We start from the raw sequence: 6,604 nt of genomic DNA, 5'->3' as shown, positions 1-6,604 counted from the left end.
GTGGCAATTATCTAAACATAGCCCTCCGAACATTACATTGACATTCAATATCAGCTTGAAGCAGCATTCAACCTTATATAAATGTAATTTAGCTCTATACATATGTATATAGAAATGTTATCGCCTGAACAATTTGCTTATGGTAATGAACTGCTCAGTGAGTGTCATAACAGCAGATGAATATTACAAAGAGATAACAGGTGTTTGATAACCCGACTGCATTAATGGTGCACTCATGAATAGCCCTTATGGTTAAGAAGTTTCACTGCATTTCACACAATACAATGAGACAATGTAACATGGAAGCTGCTGGAACTTTTCCTGTTCTACCACATAAAATCACTGCTAATAACTTTGTACATTAACACCATAGTTGTACAATAATAATAATAATAATAATAATAATAACTATTATAAAAACTATTATTGATATTATTATCAAACTTATTGTTATTATTATTATTATTATTTAAAAAAAATAATCAAATAAAAAATATATTTTCATGTTAGCTAGCATAAGTTCATGATAGCTAATGCGTTAACTAATGTTTAAAAAAAATCCCTTATTGCAAAGAAAAACTAAAGGCATTTTTCATTCATTTTTGCATGTGATGAATTTCCCCCAATACATTTATTTTAATTTATTTATAATTTCAAGAGACACCTATAATTTAAGAATTATAGAGCTTTATTTAGCTAATTAAATGTAATAACAATAATAATAATTATCAGCCAATATTATAACATTGAAATTAAGCTTAAGCTAATTTAGATTCCTGAGTTTATGAGTCTGAGGCTATGGTACACTGAAATCTGTTACTCAAAATCCAATTTAAATCTGGAAATAAGCCATGTTTTAGAACTGAAAGTTATGGTGTACAATGAACACATAATACTACGAATCTGCACTTTTTGATTGATCAAATAAGAAAACTTGTGACATTGATCATATGAACTTTGTGCAAAAGGTCAGATTTTCTGTTACCGCTGAAACTCATGATGCTCTTTTGAAGTTTCTGCTCACACAGTTTGAGCACAGCTGTCAACAAAATACTGATTTTCACTTGATTTCCATAACTTTTCACTCAGAATGTCATGCTGACAATATAATTGGCGACACAGAAATTTGTATTAAAATTAGACAAAAATATAAAACAGAAGCCTAGTCACTCACTGACCCAAACTTTTGGATTTCATTAATTGTTTTTCCTCCATCTTTAAAATCATTCAGTTTCAAAGCCACAATCTGTCTACTCTAAAAGTACATTGTTTTGCTCTTCATAGTGAAGGACGTTTAGCAAGAATGACTTCTCATTAGGACTGCACAATTAATCGAAATGAATCGAGGTGATAAATTGCGACTAGGCAGAAGCTGCGATTGTCATGCGTATCTTTCAGTGAAGCACGGTTCTGTGATCAGTAGTAAATCTCCATCCGAAGGCCAGAGGGCGCTCTCGCACTGAAACGGCAAATACGCCTTGCAGAAGAAACCCAGGAAATGCCAATAGACTTGATCGGTGTCGCGTCACAGCTGTGTGGGCGATGTTGGCGGGGGGAAAATCAGTCCTTTCCCCCTCATTGGAAAAGCATTGTTTGACTCAGAATGGCCTACATAAAATAATTTCTGCCACTCAACAGAGCAACATACGTATAAAAACTGAGCCGTATTGGGTCAGACTGTCCGTACGGTATCTGTGACTGGACAAACGACCCAACTGAATGGCCAGAGGTGTCGTTTCCCGACATTTTTTGTTACCTAATTGAGCAAGAGACAGCTTACTACAAGCCTATATGAGATGGCTAGTGAAAGTAAACATTTGTCATTTTGTTTTGCTTAATTTTAATAAAGTGATAAAGACTTGAGTAAAAGCTTGTCGTACTTTCTTATTGATATATTAAAAATATTTTTAACATTGACAAAACAGGTAACATTAAGGTCCACTCAAGTACCTTGAAATGTGCAGCGTTATTCTATGTGGTGTGTGCTGTGGCTGCCTAATCATTTTCACAAATACATGCCATAAAATAAAAAGATAACATGAAAATATGTATATAAAATAACAAAAAAATGGCTATTGGTTACAACAGATAAACCATGGTAAAAACAACATGTTTTGCTACACTAACCATAGTTTAACCACGGTATTTGTAGTAAAACTGTGGGTGTAGGCTACAATTGGTAATAAAAACGCCATTATTACACAAGTAATACCATTGCTAATTTTCGCAAGGGATTGTGTATAATAATATGAAATAAATGTTTTAATAGATTATGACATCTCAAAATATCAGGGAGTGAGATTTTATTTGATTGTGATGTGAAGGAGGGTTACTGTAAGCCCCATCAGAAACTGGGTTGCGGTTCAGGGGGACGGGGCTGCAAGTGCCTAACAAGGTCTCCGGGCGTTAATTCGAATGGTTTGTTTTCCCCCACAGCATAAACGGTTATGACGTTTTTGTGGGCGTTCCCAGAAATGCCGAACAAGTCTATAGCGGCTGCTGAATAAACAGAAGATTTAACTGCTTTCATTAATTCAACGTGACTAATAAACACACGACTACGACAATATATGGTTTATCCGAGTTCATCTTATTATAATAAAGTATATAACAATGTAATGCTAATCGACATAGCCTTTATCACTGCTTAGAATACTATGAAATATGTTCCGTATCTTATTCTGTGTAAGAAGCCACATCATCTAACAGAAGGATTTATTTCAAAGACTCGACTGATGTTATGAAGTGAGTTTGGAGTAAAAACATGTTATTAAATGTGGTATTTTCATGTGGAGCAGCATTTACAACACAGAGCCGTAGTTCACTGACAAGCTACGCAAACAGCTTTCATAATTGCAGAACATAATCGCGGGATTAAATCGTCTGCGATTATAAACATGATTTTGTGTAGCTTGTCAGTGAACTAAGGCTCTGTGTAGTAAATGCTGCTCTGTCTGAAAAAACGTGATGGAGATTTACTACTAATCACAGAACCGGCTTTACTGACAAGATGCGCATGGCAATAGCATTCGATTAATCGTGTAGCCCTACTTCTCATGCTCATAAATAACCTTGCTGTAATTGGCCTGTTTGAAAATTCAAGCCAAAATTGCATCACAGTCACCCGGTGATGTGATACAGCATCGCATGGTCTTGATTATGCCACACATATTGGTGCAGAAATAGACAACTCTTTTAATCAATTATAGTAGTGCTTATGCATGAGACGAGGCTGACAGCTTGTCTCAGCAAAGGCCCACAACTCACGGAGACAAAGTGGTTTACGCAAAAGAAAGTGGGAAGATTGAGATGAACGGAGATGTGTCACTTGCTTCCCTGGCAGTTTTTAAGATTATGCGAGGAAAGCATAAGCCTATAGCAAAATGAAGCATAATAGTGCTTTTAGCACAATCGGCCCACATTAAGAGCAACGCCCTCGCATGAAGACCGTTCCAGTTTCCAGCAGAGTGCTCAACCTAAGCAACACAAGGATTACATCTGACATGGCCCGAAACGCCGGAAAGGTTTAAACTCACACCTGAATAGATGAAACACCGCTTACAGCTTAAAGATTTTTTCAGGGCGAGGACTCTGTAGCGGATCGAGAAACGCAACAAGAACCCCGTGGATCATACTGTAGAAAACTGAAGTGCATTTTAAGCCCGGCCTAGAATAACAACAATGCATGTAAAACACTCAACCCTGCCCAAAAGGCAACATTATATCAAAATACTCTATGCACAAAGAAATACACCGAACAAATAAATAAATGAATAAATAAAACTAGCATGAAATTCCTGGTACATACTCTACAAAACTAAGTTGCATTTTAAGCCTAATCTAAAACAACAACACGTTATGATAAATTCGAATTAAACTGTAAAACACTCCACCCTGCTACCTTTTTGAAGGCTTTGTGATATCCTTATCCTAACATATATCAAATACTTTGAGATGCAAAAAGAAACCTGATTCATGAACAAATGACTTTTGAGTCATGAGTTATTTTCTTTGAACTGAATTGGTTGCTATATTAATATAAAAAAAAACATATATAATCAGGTATTCCAGAGCAGTGTTATTTTAGTATTTATCTTTGTGCTTGATTGTGCTGTAAAACACTCAACCCTGCCCAAAAGGCAACATTATATCAAAATACTCTATGCACAAAGAAATACACCGAACAAATAAATAAATGAATAAATAAAACTAGCATGAAATTCCTGGTACATACTCTACAAAACTAAGTTGCATTTTAAGCCTAATCTAAAACAACAACACGTTATGATAAATTCGAATTAAACTGTAAAACACTCCACCCTGCTACCTGTTTGAAGGCTTTGTGATATCCTTATCCTAACATATATCAAATACTTTGAGATGCAAAAAGAAACCTGATTCATGAACAAATGACTTTTGAGTCATGAGTTATTTTCTTTGAACTGAATTGGTTGCTATATTAATATAAAAAAACATATATAATCAGGTATTCCAGAGCAGTGTTATTTTAGTATTTATCTTTGTGCTTGATTGTGCTTTTTTTGTATTATTATTGACAGAGCAACATTTTGAAACATGCTTTTTAATTGTAAGTTTTTCATTTAATATTTTATTTCAGATTTATTTTATTTCAGCTTTACTTCAATTAAAGCTAAACAAAATAAAACGTTTTAGTTTCAGTTAACAATAACAGTGCTGTTCCAAAAATAGTTGCATAATAAATAATATCAAACACAGACACACAAGCCCTTTCATCACCTCAATATGACAATTGCATATTTGAGTCAGAATTTTGCCAAATTGTAATCAGCTTTCAGTGTGTTCTGAAGAAAAAAAAAACAAGCAGCAAGTTTAAAAAGCACACTGACCGACTGGATACACTCTTAAAAATAAAGGTGCTTCACGATGCCATAGAAGAACCTTTTTGTCTAAATGGTTCCATAAAGAACCTTTTAACATCTGAAGAACCTGTGTTTCACAAAAGGTTCTTTGTGGCGAAATAAGGTTCTTCAGATTACAAAAAGGTAAGAAAGAGATGGTTCTTTAAAGAACCTTTGACTGAATGGTTCTTTGTGGAACCAAAAATGGTTCTTCTATGGCATCGCTTGAAGAACCTTTTGAAGCACCTTTATTTTTAAGAGTGTATAGAAGTTATGCCAGTAGTGTGAGACAAATGATCTAACGCACAGGGATAAACTGCTCAATTACAACAACCCAGCTACGTATTTAATTATGCCTTACGTTGGGTGGTTCCCTCCCTTTAAATGCTACAGAAATTGTTCATTGCCCTCAAGCGGCTAGTTAATAATATAATTCCGGTTTGCTTCACTGGAGAAAAATGCCCTTTTAAAATATAATTCTTTACTTGCATTAAGTCACAGGTATTCCGTATTGCTTTTCATGTTGGCTTTTGTACACATATGTGGTTAACCTTAAACTTTGTCTGTACTTGGTAATTGCTTTTTGAAGAAACTAACCTCAAAAACACAAACCCCATCAAGTGAGGAGCACCAGGGTATCAAATGGATTGCACTATTTTTCTTTCACCATCTATGTACAAATTCACTTATTCGACTCACAAAGCACTTATTTAGGGATTGAGGTCATTACAAGCTCAAGTGCTTTTGTTTCAGAGTATGCCAAGCCTGATCTTCTTCCAGAGACCTTCAAAAGACCCCAGTCCCCTAAAAATAAGACACTGAATCTTAAGCTAAAGGAACAATCCCCACATGCATAATAATCTCCCTGAATGACTTGCCTGCCAGGGACCTCGGTTCACCCTTGCTCTATATGGATAATTATAGCAGTTACCATACATTAACATTAAAACTGACCAACTGCGAACAGTCTTAATGTTGGAGGAAAGTTCCCATGAAGCACTGCTGTATAATTACATTCTGCTGAATGTGGTATTGCTTTAAAACAAAAAGGCAGGGTTGCGGGGTTCCCAAGAGCCACAATCTTGAAAACTGCAAGCAAAAAAATAAATAAAACCGCTGTGAGAATACTGGTATTTGGGTTTCGCTGAGAAAAATCTCCCTGAAAGCTTGTGCTTGAAGTGTCAAGAGGACTTGGGGCTAATCAGACTGTAAGTGTGAATGTGTGGGGGCTGAATTGGAAAGATGTAATTGGGTTTCAATGGGATTTCCATTTATATAGAACTACAAAGTCAACAAAAAGCAATGCTTTCTTGTTTTATTGCTATTCAAGTTCATATCATGTCCCCAAACAAAGACAATCAATAATTTGATATGTTAAAAAAGAACATTGTACATTTCAGTTGCTGTCTCAATAGATTTAATTTCCATTTGTTGAAATTTGTTTTAGCCTTTTACAGCTTATATAATTATATTGCAGTGTAACAATACAAAAAAAAAGAAAAAAAAAAATACAATTAAACAATTATAAATAAATAGAACTAAACAATACCATTAATAATAAACAAATCAACTTTTAGCCTATTGCAGCCTAAATAAATAAACATTTGCAATGAATAGCAGAAACAAAACCTATATCTGTCACAATACACTTACTCCGGGTGCCATGGCGGAGCAGGTAGTTTAGGAGGCCATGGCGGAGCGCTACGGCTGGAGTCATAGTACCC

The 6,604-nt window shown here is 35.1% G+C and overlaps 1 long non-coding RNA gene across 1 annotated transcript in view; it reads left to right on the top strand.

The window, feature by feature from the left end:
- The first annotated feature begins 1,017 nt into the window (after positions 1-1,017).
- LOC107558922 (uncharacterized) overlaps positions 1,018-6,604 on the top strand; it is a 6,804-nt gene continuing 1,217 nt past the window's right edge. The window contains exons 1-2 of the long non-coding RNA XR_001605540.1: positions 1,018-1,027; positions 1,404-1,407. This is a non-coding gene — a long non-coding RNA (uncharacterized lncRNA). The remainder of the gene's footprint in view (positions 1,028-1,403; positions 1,408-6,604) is intronic.

The sequence above is a fragment of the Sinocyclocheilus grahami genome, unplaced genomic scaffold (assembly GCF_001515645.1).
Source record: "Sinocyclocheilus grahami isolate Dianchi unplaced genomic scaffold, SAMN03320097.WGS_v1.1 scaffold21.1, whole genome shotgun sequence".
Classification (NCBI taxonomy): domain Eukaryota; kingdom Metazoa; phylum Chordata; class Actinopteri; order Cypriniformes; family Cyprinidae; genus Sinocyclocheilus; species Sinocyclocheilus grahami.
The sequence above is the reverse complement of the archived record's forward strand: the minus strand, read 5'-3'. Positions and strand labels throughout refer to the sequence as shown.